We start from the raw sequence: 27,302 nt of genomic DNA, 5'->3' as shown, positions 1-27,302 counted from the left end.
GTCCGATCGAGATTCGATTCAATTCGATTTGCCATTGTTCTGCAATGGCAAATCGAATTGAATCCCGATCGGACATGTTAGATTTAATCGAATCGTAAATAGAATCGTAATCGAATCGCACAAAGAATCGTATCGTGTAGATTGGGCTTAAAGGGAACCAGAGACGAAGCACCCTCATGTATTTTACCATACATATCAATGGGAACATTGGAGAAAACACCTACCCCGCTCTCAGTCGGGGATTTTATCTGGGCTGATAAGAAGCAATCTGAAAAGTAAATAATGAAACAGAGAGCAGGGTAGGTGTTTTCTCTAATGTTTCCACTGATATATATGGTAAAATACATGAGGGTGCTTCGTCTCTGGTTCACTTTAAACTGTCAATCTAATTAGTGGCTTGCAAGTGCTCCAAGCCAGGCCAATTTATTTTGGAAAATTCATAATAGTTATTTGGCGCTCTGAAACAGAGATACACAGCTCAGACTTAGACACTGTATTGACCTGAGGAAGCGGGCAGGTCTTGTGAAATGCGTTGTCTTTATTGGTGTCTAACAATAAAAATCTTAACCTCTTATCATGAGGTAAGACTGTTCCTATTACTTATCTCCACTCGCTACATATCGTTTCACAACTGGGGCTCCTCCTCGCATCTTGCATTGTCTTCTCCCCTTTCCCGGGGGTTACCTCAGAGACTACATCCAGTGGTCCTTTGTATTTTCTGGTGTGCAACCCATGTTTACCTAACCGAGTCACACAACCGTGTAGGGACGAAATTGTGGTTGCCTATAGCAACCCATGTTTGTGATTGCTTAGTTGTTTAATTCTTTACATTTCTTTTTCCCAGAAAAACTACACTATTGGCGCTCCTGGTGCTCTTTTTGAATCCTTTTTTTTACCGGTACCTGGGTTTCCAAACCTGAAATTCATCTACAGGACCTCCAAGAAAGTATTTTAGAAAATGCTATTTATTTGTGATAGTTCTTTATTAATATGCATTCCACAGTCAACAGTCTGGTCACACACCTGTTAAAACTGCACCCATTCTGACGCATAACCTGACCATTAAACAAAATCACAAGAAAACTCAGAAAGTGAGAACAAAAATATGATTGCTTTGTGATGCAAACACAAAAAAAAGGTCTGTGATATCGCTCAGCTAAGTGTAGTATTATAACAAGTATTAGGACTCGAGCCACAGTGCAAGGGCTGCAGCAGTAAAACAGTAACAAGCAGACTACAGAAGATTTATATTGCACTTTTCTCCCGGCGGGCTCAAAGCAGCACAGCTGCAGCCACTATGGCCTGCTCAGTAGCCGGTCGCAGTATTAGGGAGTCTCATCCAAAAACTCCTTACTGAATAGGTGCTGGCTTACTGAAAGTGGAAGAGCTAAGATTTGAACCATGGTCTCCTGTGTCAGATGCAGAGCCCTTAACCAACAGAAGGCACCAATGTACCGTAATATACCGTGGTGCTGAGCAGGTTAAAGGCAGAAATGTAGCAGATGATGCTACCAGCTCGCACACCACAAAACAGGCCTTCAGGGATTACCGTGTTAGTATCCGGTAATCCCTCTCTGGCACCCGGCCAACAGGAAGTGACGCTCACGATCGATGAAGTGCGTGGAAGCGTATTTCTAAAATACGCTTCCGCACATGCGCAACCCTAAAAACGCACGTTGCCATAGACTTACACGACTTCCGGTCCGACGCAGATCACCACACGGTAATGTAGGTATGTGTTAGATAGGGAACTTCCGGCGCAGCGCAGGTAGTATGAACTACCCCATAGACTTTCTTTGCCTGGGGGCGTGATGTGGTAAATTTACCGCACCAAAACACCCCAGTGTGAAAAGGCACTGAAGCTTCCCCCATCCTCCTCAGCCGGCCGGATCCAGCGCTGTCTCCCCTGAACACTGCACAGCAGTAATATTTATAGGCACACTAGCGCCTCTCCACTCTGGCTCCAGCGGAAATACCCAAGCCAGATCGGGTCCACTCTACTGACTGTGCGAAGCTCCAGACAAGGGTCGACAAGGGGATTTTTGGGTGCTGCCACTGCCACTTTAGGATCCAGAGGCTTCCCGCTCTCAAGGTAAGTACCCCTCAGTGGCACTTTTTCTCACTTCAGGTACACTTTAAAGGACATCCGAGGTGACGTGACATAATGAGATAGACATGTGTATATACCAGGGGCGTTGCTAGGATCCTAAAAGATCCGGGGCACTTTTGGGCATTTCAGATGATAAATGGGTGTGGCCATGCACAGGAATGTGGGTGTGGTCATGCGTAGGGCCAAATTTACATGAACTTAACAGCGATCTAAGTAGGCCCGCCCAGAAAAAAATAAAAAGCAGCATTTCACATAAATAGGCAATGTCATTTAAACGTATGGGACATCCTGGATGCTGTGTGGCACCATGCTGGGCGCTGTGGTGCCTCTAAGGGTCATGCTGGGTGTTGTGGTGACATGCTGGAAGCTGCGGTGCCTGGAGCCTCCATACAAAGCATGCATCATGTGTGTCCTCACTGTAGAGTAGTGCAGGAGATGAAACTACTCATATCCACCATCTGGTCTCCTAGTCTCCTCTGTAGCTGTCCATTCTCTCGCTAGCATCCAAGAATCAGACACTAAGAGCTCTAGAATCTAATTCATTCTCATACGCTAGGGGAAGAAGTCCAGAAGAGGAGATGTCTGCAGAATCTGGAGACCAAGTGGCCAGAGGTGAGTACTGCCAGTGCCACCCGCTGCCTGGGGGACATCCGGGGCAGCCTAGAATAGATCCTTGCATGTGCCACTGATCTTTGAGGGTAGCAACGCCCCTGGTATGTACAGTGCCAAGCACACAAATAACTAGGCTGTGTTCCTTTTTTTCTTTCTATGCCTCAAAGAGTTAAACATCAGGTATGCAAGTGACAGTTTCTGTCCAGGTCGGGACTGGGTATGACTTGGTCAGACTAGAGCATAACCCTCACTGATGAGTAATTACAGCCATAAAATACCTTCCTGTCAGTAAATGGCTTCTGAGAGCGGAGAAGACCTAAGAGGGGTCAATAATTCATAGATTTGAGCTCTGGAATACTTCAATGAATATGTCAATGAGCAGAGACAACGAAATAGTAAAAACTTAAAAATTAGATTTATATATAAAATAAAACTGTGGAAGATCTAAAAAAAGGTCATTTTTTAGGAGAAGGATGGATACAATTGTTTTTCTCATCACTTTATTTTTACCTCGTATGTCCTTTAAGCACATAAGCCAATCCCTCGATGCATCCCTGTCAATTAACTCTTAGCTACAGAGCCTCAGGTCATATTTTCTGCTAAAATGTTGTGTTTGGAGTCAAACCTTCACTGCCTAGCCTGTAAAATGACCTACTTGAGGCCCAAAGTTACACCGTAAAGCTTTGCTTCAGAATACCAATGTGTCATTTCAGTGAAATCTTTGCCCGCGTCTGTAAACTGCAGCAGCCTGTGACTGACATAATACAAACACCAACCTGGACTCTCATCCGGCACCTTTCCAGGCTGTCCCACGAGCTGATGACACACTTCACACCTGCTGCCTTGGAAATACATAATCGTTTCAGGAGAATACCGTCCTCTCCTCTGCGCCACGTATTTTCCTTTCTTCGGTACGTTTTGTCTATCATCGTTGAATGCTTTAGCAGTTGATCTTTCCTGAGGTGTTGATTTTCACCTTGGGAAGTAATCAAAGTGAGGTCATTGTGTAAGGGGAACGGTGATCTCATGTTTCAATTAAAATTCCTGTCTCCAGCTGCAGGTTTGCGAAACGTCCTTCTGAGGTCTAAACTTTTGGTTTACGCTCAAACTTATAAGACTGGACTATTCACTCCCTCCAGAAAAAAATACTTTATTTTATTATTTACCAGTTATGTGGCATATATTCATCATGGCAGGTTAATCCTCTACAGGAGCTCATCCTAATCAGTAGCTGATAACCCCTTTCCCATGAAAAATATTTACCTTTTCTTGAATAGATCATCAGTGCGGTCTGTATGGTTGATATGTGGTGAAACCCCTCCCACAGAATAGGTCCTAACAGTTTGCTGTCTGTGAAACTTATTGCATTGTGGGAAATAACAGCTTTTTCCAACTGCCAAGCAACCAATATCTCCCTCTGTGCATATACAGTGTATATCTATATAAAAAACCCAACCTTTTAGCCTATTGCGTTGTTAGGGGGTGTGGTTATAGTCAATGGTGGTGTCTATTTTTTTCAGGTCTGCCAGTAGTAGTGATGGATTACATGCAGGCTGATCAGGGGCGTAGCAATAGGGGTTGCAGAGGTTGCATCGGGGCCCTTGGGCCAGAGGGGCCCCGAAGGGCTCTCCCTCAACTGCAGTATTAGCTCTCTATTGGTCCTGTGCTCATAATAATCACTTCTATAGATACTTTGAATAGTGGTAATCATTAACAAACTGCTTCCCCATCCCCTCTGATACTGTAGTTGCCATTGGCAGGTTTTGGTGCGCCGTATCAATTGTTACATATAGAGTGTTTGGGGGGGCTGAATGTAAGACTTGCTTTGGGGCCCACAGCTCCTTAGCTACGCCACTGATGGCTGATTGTGGATCAAACAACATGAACAAATTGCATGGCGAATACCAATCATTTCTTGATGTCTCTTTTATTTTTTAACTTCTCACTTTGCAATGTATGGATTTTTTCTCCTTTTCGCTAAAGTTCCGCTTTAAAGGCAAAAACACTGTAACACTATCAGGACAAACTACAATTTTCATTTGAAGTGATCTGAATGCTTACGTATAGAATGTACATTTATCACTGGGTAAAATGTACTATGTAAGTGACTATTTCCGCTTGTAGCTTCATCCCGCAGTAGTTATTAGGGATGTTCAATAAGATGCTAATAATTTCAGCTTCCTCCTTACATTTAAAGGTGAAAACACTGTAACACTATCAGGAAAATATGTAAAATGTGATGTGATCTGAATACATGCCTACTTACCCCTGAGTAAAACGTACTGTAAGGGCACGCTATGAGCGTTTGCAGATTTTTTTTAATCGCTGGTGATTTTAGAAATTGCCGCTTTAAAAAGCGCTGCCTGTACCATTTTCTGAGCGCTTTGGCTCAATGGAAGGTATAGGGAAAACGCAAAGTGCTTTAAAAAGCGCTTTGTGTAGCGATTTCCCAAATGCAATGCAGGATGGGGAAAACACAGTACTTAGTCCAGACCTCAGCTCTTTAATAGGCATACATTTAAAGTAGCAAGCCAAAAAAATTTGGCGCAAGGTGATGCTAATAATGACATCTTGCTTCTAAGGTTACCTAGTGTTTTAGAAATGTCCTAAAACGTTAAATAACCGTAGTAACAAGATGACATTACTGGCATCTATTATACATTTACTGGTCTGGGCGATCACATCTCCTCCACCACTTCCTGGTTAGTTTGCAGGAGTTCTGGAGCCAGCCAATCACCATGTGGGGACTGAAGCCGCATGGTGATTGGCTGGCTGCAGGACAGCTGCAAACTGACTAGGAATTGGAGGAGACGCGCCTGCCCAGGACCAGGTAACGTATCCCTTCACCCCTGCCTACTCTCACACTGACCCCTCCCTCTACCTAGTCCTAAGGCCCTCCTGGTGCATAACCCTAAACACCCCTCTACTTCTGCCTAACACTAACCATGTCTCCCCCCAGGCCGGGCCAAAGCAGAGGCGAGAGAGGCTCCAGCCTCAGGGCGCAGTGTAGGAGGGGGCGCACAACTCACTCAGCTATCATTCCGCTATTGTGTTTGAAGCAGAGAGAAATTAGAAAAGGGGATACATGGCAGTAACAGCAAGCCAGATAACTAGAGATTAAGGTGTTGGGGGCCCTGGGGGGCCTCTTAGTCTAATATCAATCAGCGTGTGACGGCTCGGGTGGGAGGGATGTAGGGGTGCACTTTAGTGTCTCAAGCCTTGGGTGCTGGAGGACCTTCTCCCGGCTCTGTCTCCCCCACTGCCTAACACTGAACCACGTCATCCCGCCCTGACCTGTTACCAACAGGTACTATATATGTTTACTAGTCTGCTCTGCTTACATGTGTAAATGTGTTATCACACAAGTACAGTAAGCAGGCTAGTGAACATAAAAAAACCTGGTGGTAAGAGGTCAGATCCATAATGCCTGCTGAAAGTGACAGCTACATAGGAAAAAAGTCATTTGTAGTGCATCACCATTTGGCGTACCATTGTTTAATATATATATATATATATATATATATATATATATATATATATATATATATATATATATATATATATATATATATATATATATATATATATATATATAATCGGATGGATGTATGTATGTATGTATGTGTGTGTGTGTGTGTGTGTGTGTGTGTGTGTGTGTGTATGTGCCACGATCACGCAAAAACGGCTTGACCGATTTGAACGAAACTTGGTATGCAGATCCCTTACTACCTGGGATGATAGGTTCTGGGGGTCTCGCGCCCCCCCTGTACACCTGGGCGGAGCTACAAACAGCAAATCAGATTTCACCCATTCAAGTCAATAGAAAAAAAAGAAAAAGCTGCCATTCTCGCAGTATTCAAGCCAGAGTCCCCACACTTGGCACAGTTGGTCACTTGGTGACCGAGGTTACAAATCCAGGAAAAGTGGGCAGAGCATAAAACAGCCAATCAAATTTCAGCCATTCATTTTAAATGGAAAAATGTAAACTGCAGCCATTCTTAGACTGTTAACCGCAGGGGTCTCAAATTTGACACAGTTGGTCACTGGGTGAATGTGATTAAGATTCAAGAAAATGGGTGGAGCCTACAACAGCCAATCAAAATTCACATGTTAATTTTCAAGGGGAATATTTAAACTGCTGCTATTCTTACACTTAATGGCAGAGGCTTCAAACTTGCTACAGTCGGCCATTGGGTGACTGGGGTCCAAATTCACTAAAGGGGCGGGGCCACATACAGCCAATCAGATTTCTTTGGTGGATAAACTGCTTCCATTCACACATTTTTGATGCCAGGAACCTGACAGCTCACAAACTCATTGAGTGACTGTGTGTCAAGGTTACAAAAAGTGGGCGGAGCCAAAACAACTTTTACTGGGAAAATATAAACTGCAGCCATTCTTACAACGTTAATGGCAGGGTTCTCAAACTTTGCACAGTTGGTCATTGGGTGACAGATTAAGATTTTGGAAGGTGGGTGGAGCCTACAACAGCCAATAAAAATTCACCTAATGGTTTTCAAAGGGAATATTTCATCTGCTACCATTCTCTTATACTGGTAATAGCAGATGCCTCAAACCTGGTACAGTTGGTCACTGGGTGACTAGGGTCCAAATTCAGGAAGGGGGCGGAGCCACAAACAGCCAGATTTGTTTATTTTTCAATGGGAATATACAAAGTATTGATACCAAGGACCCCAAAGCTGATAAACTTGATAATTGAGTGACTGTATGTCAAGGTTAGAAAAAGTGGGCGGTGCCAAAAACTTCAATTTTTACATTGCAGGGTTCCCAACCTTTACACAATTGGCCACTGGGTGACTGGGATGAATATTCAGAAATGTGGGTGGAGCCTAAAACAGCCACTCAAAATGTACCTATTGATTTTCAAGGGGAATATTCACATTGCTACCATTCTTACACTGTTAGTGGCAGAAGCCTCAAACCTGATACAGTCAGTCATTCGGTGACTGGGGTCCAAATTCACTAAAGGGGTGGAGCCACAAACAGCCAATCAGATTTGTTAGATTGATTTCAGCCATTCTGTTATTGGCAGGGTTCTCAAACGTGACACAGTTGGCCACTGGGTGACTGGGACTAATATTCAGAAAAGTGGGTGGAGCCTACAGCAGCCAATCAAAATTCACCTTTTAATTTTTTAGGGGAATATTTGCATTGCTGCCATTCATGCACTCTTAATGGCAGAGGCCTACCATGTGCTACAGTCAGTCACTGGGAGACTGGGGTTTAAATTCTGAAGGGAGCGGGGCAAAAACAGCCAATCAGATTTGTTTAATTTCAATGGTTAAATGCAACTTATTGATGCCAAAGACCCCAAAGCTCATAAACTTGGTCATTAAGTGACTGTATGTCAAGATTAGAAATAGTGGGCGGAGCCAAAAACAACTAACTTACATTAAATGTAAACTGCAGCTTTTCTTACACTGTTCATGGCAGGGTTTTCAAACTTCACACAGTTGGTCACTGGGTGACTAGGATTTATTTTCGGAAAAGTAGGTGGAGCCTACAAGAGCCAATCAAAATTCACCTATTGTTTTTTAAGGGGAATATTGAAACTGCAGCCATTCTCACACTGTTAATAGCAGAGGCCTCAAACCTGCTACAGTCGGTCGTTAAGTGTTTGGGGTTCAAATTCAGTAAAGGGGCGGAGCCAAAAACAGCCAGATTTCTTTGCTGGATAAACTGCTTCCATTAGCACAATTTTGATGCCAGGAACCCAAAAGCTCACAAACTTGCTCATTGAGTAGTGACTGTGTGTCAATGTTACAAAAAGTGGGTGGAGTTAAAAACAAATTTTTCTGGGAAATTGTAAACTGCAGCCCTTCTTCACTGTTAATTCTCAAACTCAGCATAGCTGGTTACTGGGTGACTGGGATTAATATTCAGAAAAGTGGGTGGAGCCTAAAATGCCAATCAAAAATCACATGTCACTTTTCAGGGAGAATATTAAAATTGCTGCCATTCTTGCACTGTTAATGACCCATGCCTCAAACCTGGTACAGTCGGTCATTGGGTCACTGAGGTTCAAATTCAGAAAAGGGGACAGAGCCACAAACAGTGAATCAGATTTGAAATTATTGATGCCAAGGACCCCAAAACTCACAAACTTGGGCATTGAGTAATGGCTTTGTGTCCAGGTTACAAAAAGTGGGCGGAGCCAAAAACAAATTTCACTGGGAAAGTGTAAACTGCAGCCCTTCTTACACTGTTTATTTCAGGGTTCCCAATCTTTGCCCAGATGGTCACTGAGTGACAGAGATTAATATTCAGGCAAGTGGGTGGAGCCTATAATGGCCAATCAAAATTCACCTGTTGATTTTCAAGTGGAATATTTAAATTGCTGCCATTTTTACACTGTTAATAGCAGATGCCTCAAACCTGCTACAGTTGGTCATTGGGTGACTGGGGTTAAAATGCTGGACAGGGGTGGAGCCACAAACAGCCTATCTGATTTGTTTAATTTCTATGGGAATATACAAATTATTGATGCCAAGGACAAGGACCCCAAAGCTCAGAAACTTGGTCATTGAGTGTTTGTGTGTTAGGGTTAGAAAGTGGGTGGAGCCAACACCAGTCAAATACATACCCGGGAAACGCCGGGTCATCAGTGGGTGAAGACAAATACAAATTTCACTGGGAAAATGTAAACTGCAGCCATTCTGTTAATGGCAGGGTTTTTAAACTTTGCACAGTTGGTCACAGGGTGACTGGGATTAATATTCAGAAAAGTGGGTGGAGCCTACAAAAGTGAATCAAACTTCACCTGTTGCTTTTCAAGGGGAATATTTAATTGCTACCATTCTTGAACTGTTGATGGCGCAGGCCTCAAACCTGGTGCAGTTGGTGACTGGGGTTCAATTTCAGAAAAGGGGGTGGAGCCACACACAGCCAATCAGATTTGTTTCATTTCAATGCAGATTATTGATACCAAAGGCCGCAAAGCTCACAAACTTGGTCAGTGAGTAATTGTGTGTTAGGGTTAGAAAAAGTAGGCGGAGCCAACACCAGCCAAATACATACACGGGCATCGCCGGGCAATCAGCTAGTATATATATATATATATATATATATATATATATATATATATATATATATATATATATATATATATATGTATACAGTGTATAAAGGTCCATTGGCTACATTTAGTGCTTAAGCCCCAGTCATGCCAGCATTACCATATTCATAGCAATCACAGAGGAAAGCAAAGTTCACACAAGTGCATCAGTCGGTGACGGAAACAGATCAGGTTGTGAATTTCAGCAGATTGTTGGGCTTGCTCCACAGCAGGACATACTTGTATCCAAAGTATTTTGGCAGCATTGCTCTCTGTGTCTGTGAAACCCGAGCGTCCTTCTGCATCTTCCTATAGTAGTGCTGTCTGGGGAACATCTGCTACCACCGCCAGCTGTTACAGCGCTTCCTCCTGTGATGTTGTCCTTGTGACATGGCAGCGGGCGCTGATAATATTACATCTCTCCATGCCGATATTCAAATACATTCTGTGCGTTTCCTCACAGGCACAGCTAAGGGGGTGAAGTCCTCGCCCTTATGCTGGATACTGTGTGCGTTGCATAATGCATGCATTATCATGTGCATACCTCCCAACTTTCTGAGGTAGGAAAGAGGGACACCTGCAAGCAGGGCTGGATTTTCCATAAGGCACCATTGGCACATGCCTACAGGAGCCTTATGTGGGAGAGACGGCCTCCCTCTTCAGATCACTGACCTTAGGCACTTACACCCTACAACCTTGTCTCATGTCTCTGAGGATGATAAGAGACAATGATGAGAGTGTAAAGGCTGCCATACACTAGTCGATTGCCACCAGATCGACCAACAGATAGATCCCTCTCTGATCGAATCTGATCATAGAGGGATCTATTAACTGCCCATACACTGCCCACAGATTTCAGCGTGAAATTGATTCACAGGCTCATACAACTGTATGGGCAGTGAGTTGACATGCAGAATTATTCTGCGAGGCTAAAGTCTAGTAAACACATGATTGGCCAGTTTTACCACCTCCATGTGGTATGATTACCTACAGTTGGGATAACTATGAACAGATTGTGTAGATAAGCTCTATGACAGATGGTAAAATTGGCAAGGCATTGAAAAATTTAAAGGACCACTATCACAAAAAAATGTAAAATTTAAAATGCATTTACGCACATACAAATAAGAAGTATGTTTCTTCTAGAGTAAAATGAGCCATAAATTACTTTTCTCCTATGTTGCTGTCACTTACAGTAAGTAGTAGAGATCTGACAGAAGTGACAGGTTTTGGGCTAATCCATCTCTCCATAGGGGATTCTCAGCATGTCCTTTATTCTTTAGAAATACCCTCCCTGAAAAGGATTTATACAAAAATGCTGGCCAGCCTCCATGCTCGCCGAACACTTTTTTGGCAGTTGGACGGAGCAACTGCCATTCACTAAGTGCTTTTGAAACTAAAGAAAACCATGAGAACCTCCCCTGAAGAGATGGGCTAGTCTAAAACCTGCTGGTTCTGTCATATTTCTACTGCATACTGTAAGTGACAGCAACATAGGAGAAAAGTAATTTATGGCTCATTTTACTCGGTAAGAAATGCCCTTCTTATTGGAATGTGTTTACATGTATTTTACATTATATGATTTTTGGGCATAGTTGTCCTTTAAAGTGTGTACCAGGCTTTAAAGAGAAACCATAACCAAGAATTTAACTTCATCCCAGTCAGTAGCTGATACCTCCTTTCCCATGAGAAATCTATTTATTTTCACAAACGGATCATCAGGGGGCTCTGTATGGCTGATATTGTGGTGAAACCCCTCCCACAGTGTGATGTCAGGACCATGTGCTGACATCACACTGTGGGAGCCTTGTTGCATTGTGGGAAATAACAGCTGTTTCCAACGGCCAAAAAAGCAAGCAGCATCTCCTTCCACTGACATCACCTGCCAACAGTAAAAATGTCACCATGTGATAAATGTCAGAATGTAAATCGGGGAGAGGAAAGATTTTACAATGGGCAAACACTGACTAAATTATTTATATATAATTACTGTAAAAAATGAAGCACTTTTTAATTACATTATTTTCACTGGAGTTCCTCTTTAAAAACCACTTAACGACCGCCTAACGCCGATAGGCGTCGGCGGGTCGTTAGTGGTATAGCATGGAAACGGCCGCTCGATCGAGCGGCCTTTCCATGCCAGTTCACGGAGACTGTCTCCGTGAACAGTGTGCGAGCCGCCGATCGTGGCTCGCACGTATAATGTAAACATCCGGGGAAGAAATCCCCACTGTTTACATCACACGGCGCTGCTGCGCAGCAGCGCCTTGACGTAGATCGGCGATTCCCGGCCTCTGATTGGCCAGGGATCGCCGGCATCTGATAGGCAGAAGCCTATCCTATCAGGCGCAGGACGGAACTCCGTCCTGCGCCACTCACAGGGTAAGGGAGAGGGAGGGAAAGCCGGGGAGGGCGGAAAGCGCTCCGGAGGGGGGCTTTGAAGAGCCCCCCCCCCCCCCCCGGAAAGTGCGGTTAGCCGGCGGCGATCAGACCCCCCCAGCAGGACATCCCCCTAGTGGGGAAAAAAGGGGGGGGGAAGTCTGATCGCCCTGGCTATTTCCTGATCGGTGCTGCGGGCTGGAGAGTCCACGCAGCACCAATCAGAAGAAAATACCCTGGTCCTTAAGTGGTTAAAGAGAACCTGAACTGAAAATAAAAAGTCAAAATAATCATACACCGGTCATACTTACCTCCTGTGTAGTCTATTCCTCAATCTCACTCTCCACTCCTGCGTCCCATTTCTCCACTGTGATCAGTGGAATTCTCCATCCTCCATTTAAAAAATGGCCATTACCCCATAACAGCTTCCTGGTCAGAACACCGTTAAACTGTAATATCACCCCCTTGAGCCATAGGGAAACATGGACATTACCTTGCACATTCAGTTGTAACTGACAGCTGCTGGTATATAACTGACAGCAACTGGTATATTTCAGTTCTGACAAATCTTGTCAGAACTGGAAGGGATCACTGAAAGAAGAAAATGGTGAGCGTCTGAGAGGAACGGACGGTGAGGTTAGTATGTAATATTCATTTGCAGCTAAATGACGTGTTTATTTTAAGTCATTTTACTCACTTCAGGTTCCCTTTAAAGAGAACCAGAGATGAAGCACCCTCTTGTATTTTACCTAATAAATCAGTGGGAACATGACAGTTAACACCTAATCTGCTCTTTGTTTCATTGTTCTCTGTTTAATCTGACTGTTATCACCTCTGATAAGAATCCCCGACCGAGCACTTACGGTAAAAGAGTCCAGGTCAGCACACCTTTTTCAAGAAAAGAATTTTCTCAATTTATTGCTCCATAAGCACGTGAAAACTTATGGAGCAATAAATTGAGAAAATTCTTTTCTTGAAAAAGGTGTGCTGACCTGGACTCTTTTACCGTATTGTTGAAGTCTGGATGCTGGGGCTCAGTATCCACAGGCCATAGCACCCACATCTTGGGTAAGGTGTGCCACCTCCGCACTTGAACTTTATCATTCGACCGAGCACTTAGTCTAGCTTTGCTATGGAAAGATTATAGCTGAGTATGTCTTCTCTGGTGTCTTTTCAAGCCCAAGTCTGCCCCCTTGTGGCTCTGCTATAATGACGCAGCTATAATTATTCCCTGCAAAGCCAGACTGAATGCTCACACTGGGATTCTTATCACAGCTGATAACAGACACTTTTAGCAGTGAGGATGAAACAGAGAGCATGGTAAGTGTTTTCTCTAATGTTCTTACTGATATATATGGTAAAATCCACAAGGGTGCTTCGTCTCTGGTTCCCTTTAAGTATGATGAGATAAATCATTAGATATGGTTTTTTGAATCAGCCCCATAATCACATGACTATGATTAGCCAATGCTCCTGCAGTATTCATTTTCCAAGGAGAGTTAACCATCTGTAATATTCCCTGTCAGCTGGGGCTGTTTGACCTGATGTTGAAATGGCACCAAACACGCATTTACAGTCAGTACTTTGCTGTCAGCAGCATGGCTGCATATCCCTGCACACCTTTTCTGTCTGAGCCTGCTTGCATCTGGCAGTAACTAAACCAATGATGAATGTGTAAATATAGCATGTTTTGCCCAGGAGGCAGGGGCAGCTTGACCTGTAGCACAATATGGTGCCAGGTTGGATCTTATCTACAAACAGCCAGAACTGTCCATCATCACAGCCTCCCCTGACACAGAATACCAGAGCCTGACTGCAATTACCAAGTGTAACTTTATTATTTTCCCTCAGCATTGGACCTGAATGCCTCTCCACGTTTCCTTGGCGATATCGGGTTTGTATGGACTCTTGCGGACAAATACTTTAATACCTTGTGCATTTGTAATGTTCACTATCAGCAGTTGAAAAGGCGTTAGTGGGTTTGTATGGCAGCCTCATATTTTAGAACAAGGGTTTTATATTCTGTTGAACATTCCTGTGGCCAACAATGTTTTTCTTGTGTTTCTGTCAATCTTGAGACATGCCTTAACACTTTAGATGTTAGATCCTTTGTACGCCAATCTTTTGAACATGCAGGACTTAACCACATCCCATCACCCTGTTTTCCTTCACTTTGCAGGATGAGTCGCCCAGAGCTGGCAAGATCTGACCGCGATCTGGAGTTAATTATGTTCAGTACTTACTTTTTCTAATACTGCTTTATTAATAAGTGTATAATGTATAGGTGTGTGATGCAAAGAAACAGAGAGTGGGCACCACCCAATGTAACTATTCAGACAATCCAGCATATATGATCGGACAGGTGTGTGGGCACCGGTATGACCTGCGACGGCCATTTTGTGTCCCCTTGGCCTTTGATCAAGTGTTGTCTGGACCTCTTCCGTCGTATTAGAGGTACTGTGGCCTATCACATAGAGACTAGCGGCCACTTAGACGAGCTGCGGCGGGGAGAGTACCGCGACGCAACATGTTTGAAAGGAGCCTTTAAGCTGAGCGAGAGCAGCTTAGCGAAAAACAGCACTGTCCTATTGTGTACAGACCACAGCTGAGAGGGTTAACTCGCCCATGCCGCCCCCTCTGGCCAGGCCTGGATTTACCTCACAGAAGCCTATAGGCAAAGATGTCTTGGCACCTTAAAGGGAACCAGAGATGAACGTTTCACACAAAATAAACATATCAGTCGATAGCTTGTAAAGAATAAATGCTCTACCTGATAATTTCGCCGCTCTGGTGTGCGTTTTTTAGTGTTTTTTATCCATTATTGCTCCAGGAAAAATCCAATATGGCCGCCGGCTCATATCCCTTCTGCTTCCGGGTTATGAGTTGTTCTGGATGTGCTGTCTAGGCTATATGAGACTAGGCTGCTGTCTAGGCTATATGAGAAAGGCTGCTGCAGCCTTTCATCTGTGTGCTTTCATTTTGGTATGATGTGCAGCTGCCTGTAGGAAGTGTCTCTCATAGGAATGAAACTGCAGTCATCATCATTATCTATGCAGAGTGTACACAGATCATATTGCAGCCACACTTGTCTGTTTCAGAGCTTCTCTCTCAGCAGCAGCAGCCCCTCACATGTCATCCGAGCTCTCAGTATGCAAAGCAGCAAAGCTGAGCAAGGAGGGGGCAGGCTTGGGCTTGAAAAGACTCCACAGAAGAGTGACTCAGCTATAATGATTCCAGGTCAAACCTAGACTGAAGGCTCAGTCGGGGATTCTTATCACAGCTGCTAATAGACTAATTAAGCAGATAACAATGAAACTAAAAGCAGGGTAGGTGTTTACTGTCATGTTCCCACTGATAAATGTAGTAAAATACATGAGGGTGCTACGTCTCTGGTTCTCTTTAAACTTTGCCCTCCATGAACCTACAAACCCTCACTGAACTGCTGGCCTGCATAGGGAAAGAGGAGGAGAGGCACTATGGCGGGGGGATGTCTTCCCCTAATCAGGCGTCTGTAGGCATGTGCCTACAGTGCCTTATGGTAAATCCGGCCCTGCCTCTGGCTGATGCGCTGCACGCTGCTCTCCATCCTCCTAACACTACCATCTCCACAGCCAGACGTTTCGCCCCAAGAAACATATAGAAAATATTCCATATATTAACTTTAGTAGCAGTAGACCATTGATTGTAGCACTCAGAAGATGAGAGTGAATGGTGTGATTGTCTTGCAGGTGGGATAACCCCACAGTATGATTTGTACAAAAATGATTTGGTTAATTTCTAAATATATTACAAAAATTAACCAAAGAGGCTTATAGCCAGCCGAAATTCTTAAAGAGGAACTGTAGTGAAAATAACATAATAAATAAAATTGCTTATTTTTTTTACAGTATTCATTTATAGTCAGCGTTTGCCCATTGTAAAATCTTTCCTCTTCCTGATTTACATTCTGAAATGTATCACTGGTGGTGGCATCTTTAGTTCTGCCAGTACGGCATGTTCGTTACTGAGTGTTCTTTGCACAGATATTGCTTGCTTGACAGTTGAAAAAAGCCATTATTTCCCACAGTGCAACGAGGTTCACAGACAGCAAACTGTCAGGACCTTGGTCATGACATCACACTGTGGGAGGGGTTTCACCAAATTATGAGTCATACAGACCACCCTGATTCGAGAAAAGGTAAAGATCTCTAATGCGAAAGGGTCATCTGCTGACTGGAATGAAGTTCAATCCTTGGTTAAAGGATACCCGAACTGACATGTGGCATGATGAGATAGACATGTGTATGTACAGTGTCTAGCACACCAACACCTGTGCTGTGTTCCTTTTTTTCTTTCTCTGCCTGAAAGAGTTAAATATCAGGTGTGTAAGTGGCTGACTCAGTCCTGACTCAGGCAGGACGTGACTATAGTGTGACCCTCACTGATAAGAAATTCCAACTATAAAATACTTTCCTAGCAGAAAATGGCTTCTGAGAGCAGGAAAGAGATAAAAAGGGGAATTTCTTATCAGTGAGGGTCACACTGTAGTCACTTCCTGTCTGAGTCAGGACTGAGTCAGCCACTTACATACCTGATATTTAACTCTTTCAGGCAGAGAAAGAAAAAAAGGAACACAGCATAGTTATTTGTGTTCTAGGCACTGTACATACACATGTCTATCTCATCATGTCACATGTCAGTTCGGGTGTCCTTTAAAGTTCCTCTTGAAGTCTCTCCTTGAGTCACAGTGAGGAGTGCTGCTGATGACCCCCACTTACACAGTAGATGGGTTTCATGTAGTGTAGAATTAGGGTCAGCCTATGGGGCAGACGTATAGCTGTATATACAGCAGGCATGAACCCTGTAAGACTTCCACAATGTGAGAAAGGTGAGACTCCCCTTGGCATTCGTGTGCACGCAGCTAAGCCTTGATTACCTCCATGTGTTTGGATTGTTTGAAACCAGCACAAAGGGTCATACATCCATTCCCTCTATGTCTCACTAAATCGATTCTGACAGGTCAAATCCTTCAGGATCTATATTTCATAGCCAGCAAAAAAAAATATGATTACACTTTATCCACTGTGCTGCAGCTTTTGGATATTTCGAGGTATGTGAAATGCAGAAGACTATTTTTGGAATGTTCTAATCTCAGTTCAGGTCTAATGCTGGAGTTCTTTGTTTCCTTCCATCTGACCCTGAAGACCAACTCTTCCACACCTCCATTATCTCAGCAGTGCCTGCCATGTACACCAGCCATAGGTAAAACTTATTTATGGCACCTGCAGATTATTATTGCCAGTGCCAGTCTTTGATCAGTGTGAGTGCCACTAAGTGGCCAAAAAATGGAGGCATTCTATTTAAAAGCTAACCAGTCCAACAGTGACGTAGACTAGGGTGACCTAACAATGCAGAGTTGCTTGTATAAGGATCGCTCAGCTTCGGACAGCGTATTTCTCACGGAAGTTAATGTGAAAATGGGAAGACAAAAGGTTTAAGCGACTTTGAACGAGGGATGCTTGTTGGTGCAAGGTGAGCTGGTGCTAGCATCTCTGAAACTACCACTCTTTAAGTATTTTATTGCCAAACAGTAGCTCGGGTTCTTAAAGAGTGGCAGCTGAGAAAAAAAAATCAAGCATTAAGGACTATTGTGGTCGAAGAAGGCTGGTGAATGAGTGAGGTGAAAGGTGAGTAGCAGGCATAGTCTGCAGCAACAGAAGGGCAACAACACGACAAATTACAGCTGAATTAAATTCAGGTACATCACAAAGCATATCCCAACGCACAACAAGATGGACTTTGCAAAGGATGGGCTTTAGCAGCAGGAGATCATCAACGGGGCTTTCAGGTATCACAGAAAAATAGGAAAAGATGCCTTTTGTGGGCTCTTGCCACAGTGCTAGATCAGTCTCAAATTGGTTTAAGGAACATCAGAGTTTAAAGTGAACCTCCAAACTAAAAATCTACTCAGCAGCACTGAAAAGGCCTGGTGTTTCTTTAACAGTTTCACAGCATCAGAATTTTGTTTTTGTTACCCAAGCTTCATTTTTAGCTGCACAGAAACTAAGCTTCGCCCCACCAAAGAAATCTGCCTGGGCATTTTTCTCCTGATACTGTGCAAAGCATGATGGGATTTCTGATGTTGTTGCTCTCATTGCCTAGCATGCACATCTGGGAGGGGTGATCAGGACAGCTGGAACTGTGTCTCATGATCCTTGTCACCTCCTTTCAACCAGAAAAAAAGGCTGCCCCCATGAAATCATAAACATTTGCCTGTTCTTTTACAACAGGGTGGGTAAGAGATTATATAACCTATCTATTTTAATTAACATAACTAATGTAACTTAATTACAGTTTGTTTGTTTAGGCTGAAGTTGCTTCCATAGCCTGCTCAGTCCCCTGACTTCCATCATATTAGGCATCTTTGGGACCAAGTCAAAAGGTCACTTCAAAGCTTGGAAACGCCACCATCCAATCTGACCCAACTTAGAGCTGCCATTATGTCAGCATGGGTCATCATTGCTCAGCATTGGTAGCAGCATCTTGTTGAGTTCATGCCAAGAAGAATATTGGCTGTGATCAGAGCAAAAGGTAGACCAACTTGGTATTAGAGGTGGTCTCTAATTTTTGGGCCACTTGGTGTATATTCTGTAGTAAAAAAAAAAAAGGACAAATCCTGCTCTAGAATTTGCCTTGTTCAATTTGGGGTTTTGTTGTTTGTTGTTTTTGATTAACTAGAGAAATGTTTTTTCTAAAAAGGCTCTTTTTTTAAATAAAAACAAAAACCTAATGATTGCAGCAGCGATCATGGACCACCAAAAGAAAGGCCTATTTGTGTGAAGAAAAGGAGGTAAGATTAATTGGTGTGCTAAGTTGTATGGTTGTGCAGCGAGCTGTTAAAGCTGCAGAATGCTGCATTGTAAAAAATCGCCTGGTCACTAGGGGGGTTTAAAGCAGTGGTCCTCAACTGGTTAAAGAGAATCTGTAGCTTTAAAAAAAACTATAAAAATAAACATACATCTGAAATCCTCTTGTTGCCCTGGCCCCATGTGCCCCATTTCTGCTGCTCCCTGCCAAAATCATAGCCCTAAAAATACAGTTTTATCATTTGCTTACAAACAACAAATATGGTCTTGGGCACTCCAGTCTGGAGCTGTGCAGGAGAGGTCAGCATGTTTGAGCATCTGCTGTATGTCTTCTCATGCCGCTCAAGTGTGACTTTACTCCGCACATTGTCAATGGATCTCCGCATAGCGGACAGCTCCCTTGCTCGCAGGGACACTGACTATGAAGAGACGGGAGCGCGCATTAGACCAAGTGGAGCAGGATGCATCTTGAGCTGAAATGGGCATACACTGGTCAGTCAGCAGATGCAGCGCCTTCCATATTACAGCCAACAAGGCTATGGGAAGTGGGTACAGGGGAGCAGAGGGGGACCTACGAGAGGCAGCAGTAAGCCAGAGGGCTCCTCCACAGGTACTGCTACATGTAGTAAGGGAGAAATGAGGGGGTAAAAAACTAATTCTGCATGAAAACTGTATCCTCCATTAATGTTAATTTGGTGCATCTGTTTTGAATGCAAGTTGTGTATCCTGCTTATAATTAGGCTCTGCACATCCATGCAGTTAGCCATTCAGATGCAGCCTGTCTTGGGAAGCGCTGCCACCTCTCCCTGCAGTTAGGGCCAGATTTGTAATTTTTACCATCCAAGGCCCACTATCACCAGCTGCCCCTAACCTGCAGCATCCTAACCCCCCCCCCCCCCCCTCACACACACACACACACACACACACACACACTCAGCAGGGATTAGATTGTATGCTCTTCTAAGGAAAGTTAGTGAAGTGATGGCAGGGATTACATTATAAAATCCTCTGAGGACAGTTAGTGACATGATGGCAGGGATTACATTATAAAATCCTCTGAGGACAGTTAGTGACATGATGGCAGGGATTACATTATAAGATCCTCTGAGGACAGTTAGTGACATGATGGCAGGGATTACATTATAAACTCCTCTGAGGACAGTTAGCAACATGATGGCAGGGATTACATTATAAAATCCTCTGAGGACAGTTAGTGACATGATGGCAGGGATTACATTATAAACTCCTGAGGACAGTTAGCGACATGATGGCAGGGATTACATTATAAGATCCTCTGAGGACAGTTAGTGACATGATGGCAGGGATTACATTATAAGATCCTCTGAGGATAGTTAGTGACATGATGGCAAGGATTACATTATAAGATCCTCTAAGGACAGGTAGTGAAGTGATGGCAGGGATTACACTATAAGCTCCTGCTCTGAGGACAGTAAGTGACATGCTGGCATGGATTATATTGCAAGCTCCTTGGCGAGCAGCACATTCGGTGAGTGACAGGCAGCTCAGAGATCACTATTAGTGCCCGCTCGCTGCCCCTTCATCTCCCCAGTGCCGGATCTGTCTGTTGATAGCCACCCACCGCTATGTGCAAACTCTGTGTAGCAGGACAAATGTTCGGCAGGCTAACTGCTGCTGCCACCCTGCTGCCCACAGCCCGCCCCTTGCTTTCCTGGTGCCCTAGGCCATGGCCTATGTGGCCTTGCCTGAAATCCGGCCATGCCTGCAGTAATAATCGCTTGGGACATCGATTTCTAGTGAATTCAACCAAATGGTCAAATTGGATGGATTTTGATGCAAAAAAATAAAAATCAATAAGTATATGGCCTTTAGACAGGCAACAGACTCCAGTATGTGTACAAGTAATGTGCAGCGCTGGGCCGGGGGAATTTGCTCGCTAATAGTTGGCTCAGCGCTCTATGCCACTATCAGCACTGGAGAGCTCAGACTAGAAATTATTTTTACAGATCGTGTTTCGGGCCGTCTGGGCCAAGTTTCTATCCTTTTTGATATAAACACAGGAGTGAGAGAGCGAGGCGTAGAGCCGCTATCTCCCCACGATGGCTCGCTGCCTCGCTGAATACTCGCGCCTTTGTGATTTATGCGATCACTTTCAGCCTCAAACTTTCCTTTTTATCAGCGTTGATAAGCCCTCTCATTGCTCTCACGGAACGGTTGAGAAGAGTGAATAGGGCTTAAGAGCTGATATCGTGCAGAAGTGAGAGTATCAGTCAGAACTGAGACAGATGCTTATCTTAAACCTTCCATTGAAAGGTGCTCTGAGCATCGTGAGAGATGCCGGGCTGGGAATTGCTGTGGCTGCCTCTCCTGGAAGAGAAGGCCTTTATACAAGTGCTGTTATAAGGAACCCGTATTATCTTTTCATTAAAGGACACCCGAGGCAAAAATAAAATAATTGTAATAAAACGATTGTATCTATCTACCTTCTCCTAAAAATGACTTTTTAAGATATTCCACAGTTTTATTTTATGTTTAAATCTACTTTTTAAGTTTTAAAGAGGAACTCCAGTGAAAATAATGTAATAAAAAAAGTGCTTCATTTTTACAATAATTATGTTTAAATGATTTAGTCAGTGTTTGCTCATTGTAAAATCTTTCCTCTCCCAGATTCACATTCTGACATGAATTACATGGTGACATTGTTACTATGGGCAGGTTATGTAGCTGCTCCTAGCTGTTCTGGCTGTTACAGACAGCTGTAAACAGCCATTTCCTGTCTGTGAACATTGTTACATTGTGGCAGTTTGCCCAGAGTACCGCGGTACTCAGAGCTTCTTGTGGGAGGGGTTTCACCACAATATCAGTCATACAGCGCCCCCTGATGGTCTGTTTGTGAAATGCAATAGATTTGTCATGTAAAAGGGGGTATCAGCTACTGATTGTGATAGAGTTAAATTCTTGGTCAGAGTTTCTCTTTAACTGTTTTATTGTTTTTGTTCAATGACACATTCATTGAAGTATGCCAGAGCTAAAATCTATGAACTATTGACCCTTTTTATCTCTTTCCCGCTCTCAGAAGCCATTTTCCGCTAGGAAAGTGTTTTATAGTTGGAATTTCTTATCTGTGAGGGTCACACTGTAGTCACTTCCTGTCTGAGTCAGGACTGAGTCAGCCACATACCTGATATTTAACTCTTTCAGGCAGAGAAAGAAAAAAAAGGAACACAGCATAGTTATTTCTGTGCTAACCACTGTACAGTACATACCCATGTCTATATCATCATGTCACATGTCACCTTGGGTATCCTTTAAAGAGGAACTGTAGTGAAAATAATGCAATTAATAAAATAGCTTGTTTCTTTTTGCATTATTCATTTATAAATGATTTAGTCAGTGTTTGCCCATTGTAAAATCTTTCTTCACCCTGATTTACATTCTGATATTTATCACAGGTGGCGATATCTTTAGTCTTGTCAGGTGCATCTCTATGGAATGTTTGTTTGTGAGAATTCCTAAGCCAGTGAAAATAATGCCTGGTTTCCCAGAAAGCTCTGGGAGGAGAATTCTGCATAGCTTAACAGCCTAGGCTAAGCCTTAGTAAGACGGTGAGGCTACATACCAACATACAGCAATATATAGATATAGGAAGTGTTTGGACTGTGTGTTTGGGCTAGTTTACACTGCAAAAGCTTTTTCTAAGCGCTTGAGATTTGAAAAGCTCTTGCTAATGTAATGCTGTGTGTGTGTTCTCACTTGAGGGATATGATTTTACAAAAATCATCCATAACATTGCATTAGCTTTTCAAATCACTAGCGCTTAAAAAGCTCTTGCTGTGTGAACCAGCCCTATCTGATGCTAAAACCAGGAAAATGACCATGAAAGTCGGTATCCTGAATAATAATACTCTTAACCTCCCTGGCGCTGCGGAGGATTTCTCAGGCCCTGGTGGGCCGATTTGCATAATTTTTTTTATTACACGCAGTTAGCCCTTTGCCAGCTGCATGTACATTACGATCGCCGCCGCTCCATGCTGATTCGCCGCTACCCGCCGCCCCCCCCCCCCCCAGACCCCCTGCGCAGCCTGGTCTATCAGTGCCAGGCAGCGCTAAGGGGTGGATCGGGACTCCCCGGTGCACCATGACGTGGATGACGTCATCCCAATCGTCGCCATGGCGGCAAGGGAAGCCAAACAGGAAATCCCTGAACGGGATTTCCTGTTTGCTCTGATCGCCGGAGGCAGCTATCATGTAGCTAGCGATAGGCTAGCTACATGATTTAAAAAAAATAAAAATTAATGTGCTGCACTGCCCCCTGGCGGTTTTAATAGACCGCTAGGGAGGTTAATAAAAGAATATATAATTCACAATGTGAGAAATAAATATGTACAAAAATGACAAATACTTACCAATACATAAATACCACTGATAGCTGTATTTTTAACCACTACCTGACGACCCACCGCATTAAAACGTCCTGTTGGAGCCTCTTAAAGAACAAGTGACACCCATGCTAACCTAGAAATAAAAAACACATATATAAGTAGATAAATACTAGTTCTTCTTACATAACAGATGTATTGCACTGTCCACGTTATGATTCCTGTGAATTGTATAAAGGAACAGCAGAGAATTCTATTCTGGGCAGTTTCCATCTTTGTTACCTTTGACCTCCTGACATCATTCCCTCCCTCACTTTTTTTCTCCTTTTGCTAATTGTGTATTGATTACCTGCAGAGTCTGCAGACACTCCCACTGAGGTCTATACTAAGAAGTGCACTGTCTTATGTCATTAGAAAGAGGGGGAACTAAAGGGAAGAGGAGGAATATAATATAGATAAACAAGACCCCCAGCATGCAACTGTTTGGCAATGGCACTTAAAGGGCCAGTGCTCCAAAAGTATGTGATAAGTCCAAAACATAACAGCAGAAAAAGTTTTGAATGCAGGATTAGCATCTTTATCACTTAATACACTCAGACCAGTTGCTGTTGAAATTTGATTTTCATGGTGACAATGCCGCTTTAACTGCTCCTGGACGTTTTAATGCGTCGCTCGCTCCCGCCACCGTTGTGCACACGTGCGTCCCTCTGTGGCTCGTAACTGTTGGGACACTGCGATTGGGGAAGGGGAACCCAATCGGAATGCTTGGAATGAATGGACATGACCCCGATCAGGGGCCATGTCTATTCATAAACCAGGAAGTAGTGTGAAGCTCATAAAATGTTTAAAAAAAAAAAAAAAAAGTGAACACTTCCTGTAAAATAGGATAGTGTTTGCAGCACCAGCGCCAAAAAGTAAAATTACACCTAACATTTACAATTAAAAATTCTCCACAATTCAGTCCGGTAATGCCGTCAGTCAATGCAGGTGCAGTCCAACCGAGCGCGCTCCCCCGGCATGCTCCCGCGCCCGGGAGCTTTCTGTGGCTGTGCACTAGTACTGCGCAGGCGGAAAACTCTCCCGGCGATGGGAGTGCGACAGGGCACACGCACACGGCCGGCTGTGCATGCACAGTACACACTGACTGATGGGATTACCAGACTGAATTGCAGAGGACACAGGCGGTCTAGGAGGATGATGAGGGACCAATGGGCCTGAAGGGGGCTGGAGAAAGCCCCAGGTATGTATAAAACTTATTTCCTTTAGTCTCAGGTACACTTATCTTATAGACGTCAGTCTGTAATGAAAGAAGCATGCCTTGATGGTACTGATGTTTCGCTGGGACATAGATATGACTTATGCTCCTAATATAAACAATAACCTTATCATACTAAAACCAGCTAAATGCAAAATATACTGTATGATGTATCTCTTATGAACCTGCTGTATATTCTTGACTGTTGTTCTGTATTTGTTGAAAATTTTCAATAAAATAATTTTTTAATGAAAAAATCTTGAATTTTTAGATGGACATAAACTGAAATAGTATTTACAAGTGACGATATATCTCAAGAGGATGGTTTGGGGGCAAGCTTATATATCCTAGCACTAACCACAGCTCTGTCCAAACTATCCTCACTACTGGTAGTATTGCACAATAAAATGTCCATACTAAAAAGGTCCATACTAAATTTGACCTTACGTGGTTCACCCCCAAAGGGAGCTGCTATCAGTTTGGCTAGCGCTCTTGGGTAATACTAGACGGTCAGCTATCACTAGTCGAATGGCTAGTGCTTCAGCTAGTAGTTAAGGGGGGAGCTGGTATTACACATTAGGAAGGGGGTTAGTATTAGGCAATAGTGATGGTCACGTCCAATGCTAGGTACACACCATACAATTTTCTGTTAGATTCTTTTGTTAGATTTACCTACAACATGGAAAAAAGCTATCTGGCAGGTAAATCTAAGAGAAAATCTAACAGAAAATTGTATGGTGTGTACCTAGCATAAGGCTCGGTACACACTATGAGATTTTATGGTCGATTTACCGTCAGATCGATTATTTCCAACATGTCCGATTTGCTGTCCGATCGATTTCTGTGCATTTTACGATCAATTTCCGTTAACTTTAATAGGAAATCAATCGGAAAATGCTCGGAATTCGATCGGAAAGCAAATGAGACATGTTGGAAATAATCGATCTAGCATTAGAGAACTGGTGGAGAAGCATGTGATCAGTTAGGTCAGGTGATAGATATGCAAGTCACTGATTTGTTAGTCATGATCATGTGCTAAAGCAGGATGTCATCACAGCGAATCATAGCTTTGCAAATCTGTCAGCTGATCTAACAAATCACATGCTTCTCCGTGACACATGATCATCACTATTGGGCATTAGGAGGGGGTTTAGTGTTAGCCATAAGGGGGGGGGGGTAGTGTTAGGCATTCAGAGGGGGGGTTAGTGTAAAGCATTAGGAGAGGGGTTAGTGAAAAGCATTAGGAGAGGGGTTAGTGTAAAGCATTAGGAGAGGGGTTAGTGTAAAGTATTAGGAGAAGGGTTAGTGTAAAGCATTAGGAGGGGGGGGGGGTTGTGTTAGGCATTAGGAGGGAGGTTAGTCCTCCTGCTGGACACTTGTAGTTCACAGGAAGTGGTATTTGAAGACTCCCCTTTCTAAACAGGAAGCAAGCACACTGAAGGGGTCTTGCAGCTGTATGAATGCAGAATGTGCACAGCTCTAATACAGATTTTGAGACTGAAAAAATGCAATGCCCAAAGCAATGCTTCTATTGTAAACTAAACAACCCATGTGCCTTAAGAATTTAACAACTTCTGTTTTAGGTTTTGTTGCGCCTTAAGTTCATGACCGCAGATTCCTGGCGCCACCCTGTATGGATATCTAGGAACATATTGCGTTGTCATTACAGCAGTGGAGGTCAGCTGTCACACCAGTAAAGGTGGATGAATGTTTGTCAAGCTTAGATGTACAGCGGCCAAGAGGACATGCATCCCTTCAGATTAGCACAGGTGGCTGCCGGTGACCCCGATCTCAGGATTTTACGGCACATTCCTTCTCGGAAGAGCCGGAATCAACTTTGAGGATAGAGGATGAGCCAAACCACAACAACCATCATGGTGGCCCAAGCTTCATCTGCAGCCCATCATCCATTTCCTTATCAGAGTAAATATAAAAACACTTATAAAATTGTACGAAACGAAGAAAAAAAATGGCCAACAGAAAACACAAACAAAACCATTAATACAACTTCTACCAAAAACACAATAAACGTCAATTTCGACAACTGTAATGGAGCGCATGTAGCCTTTGCATTTTCCTTCACTCCCATAGTAAAGCAAGAGCTTGTAAATTTAGCCCACGTTATGTCAGATTCTTACACGATCCCCCCCACATCCCTAAATAAACTTGACATCTTGTTTAAACAATGGCCAGAACTAATGGAAACAAATGGAAACATTTAATCACCGAGTTAAGCAGAGGGTTTTTATTTTTCTTCTTCTGTCAGTGCATCCCGTAAAGTTCTAAGCCTTTTATCTGTTCACGCCTCCTAACCTCATGTTTAATGTGAAGGCCAGGAAGCCTTTAGATCTCGGCAAATGCTGCCCTTGATGTACCGTATTACTGTATGAGCACCTGTTCCTGCTCTCTTGGCTCGGGAGCTGCATAAATAGGTCACATCATGGCCTACGAGCCGTTCTTCTGCAAGTATCAGAAAGCAATCGCAGATGTAACTCAATCAAGAAGAGGACCCCACCCCAGCACCACTGAAATATCAAGTAGTGACACTTGTCCATTGCAGAGGTTTTTCAGTGCTATATAAACATTACAGCATCAGATGCAGAGGTTGTGTTTTCACCAAAGCCCCTTAACCAACCAGAACCAGGACCAGAATCAAATGTATTTGCCA

At 43.5% G+C, this 27,302-nt stretch overlaps 2 long non-coding RNA genes across 3 annotated transcripts in view; one reads left to right on the top strand and one right to left on the bottom strand.

The window, feature by feature from the left end:
• The window catches only part of LOC137545584 (uncharacterized), an 82,088-nt gene extending 78,013 nt beyond the window's left edge, over nt 1-4,075 (bottom strand). For both annotated transcript variants that reach the window (XR_011026061.1, XR_011026060.1), the window contains exons 1-2: nt 3,986-4,075; nt 3,499-3,698 (exon numbers count right to left, since the gene is read on the bottom strand). This is a non-coding gene — a long non-coding RNA (uncharacterized lncRNA). The remainder of the gene's footprint in view (nt 1-3,498; nt 3,699-3,985) is intronic.
• The window catches only part of LOC137545589 (uncharacterized), a 39,007-nt gene extending 12,323 nt beyond the window's left edge, over nt 1-26,684 (top strand). Inside the window, exon 2 of the long non-coding RNA XR_011026062.1 lies at nt 26,218-26,684. This is a non-coding gene — a long non-coding RNA (uncharacterized lncRNA). The remainder of the gene's footprint in view (nt 1-26,217) is intronic.
• Nucleotides 26,685-27,302: the final 618 nt, after the last annotated feature.

The sequence above is a fragment of the Hyperolius riggenbachi genome, chromosome 1 (genome assembly GCF_040937935.1).
Source record: "Hyperolius riggenbachi isolate aHypRig1 chromosome 1, aHypRig1.pri, whole genome shotgun sequence".
Lineage (NCBI taxonomy): Eukaryota > Metazoa > Chordata > Amphibia > Anura > Hyperoliidae > Hyperolius > Hyperolius riggenbachi.
This window is presented reverse-complemented; position numbering and strand designations above follow the sequence as displayed.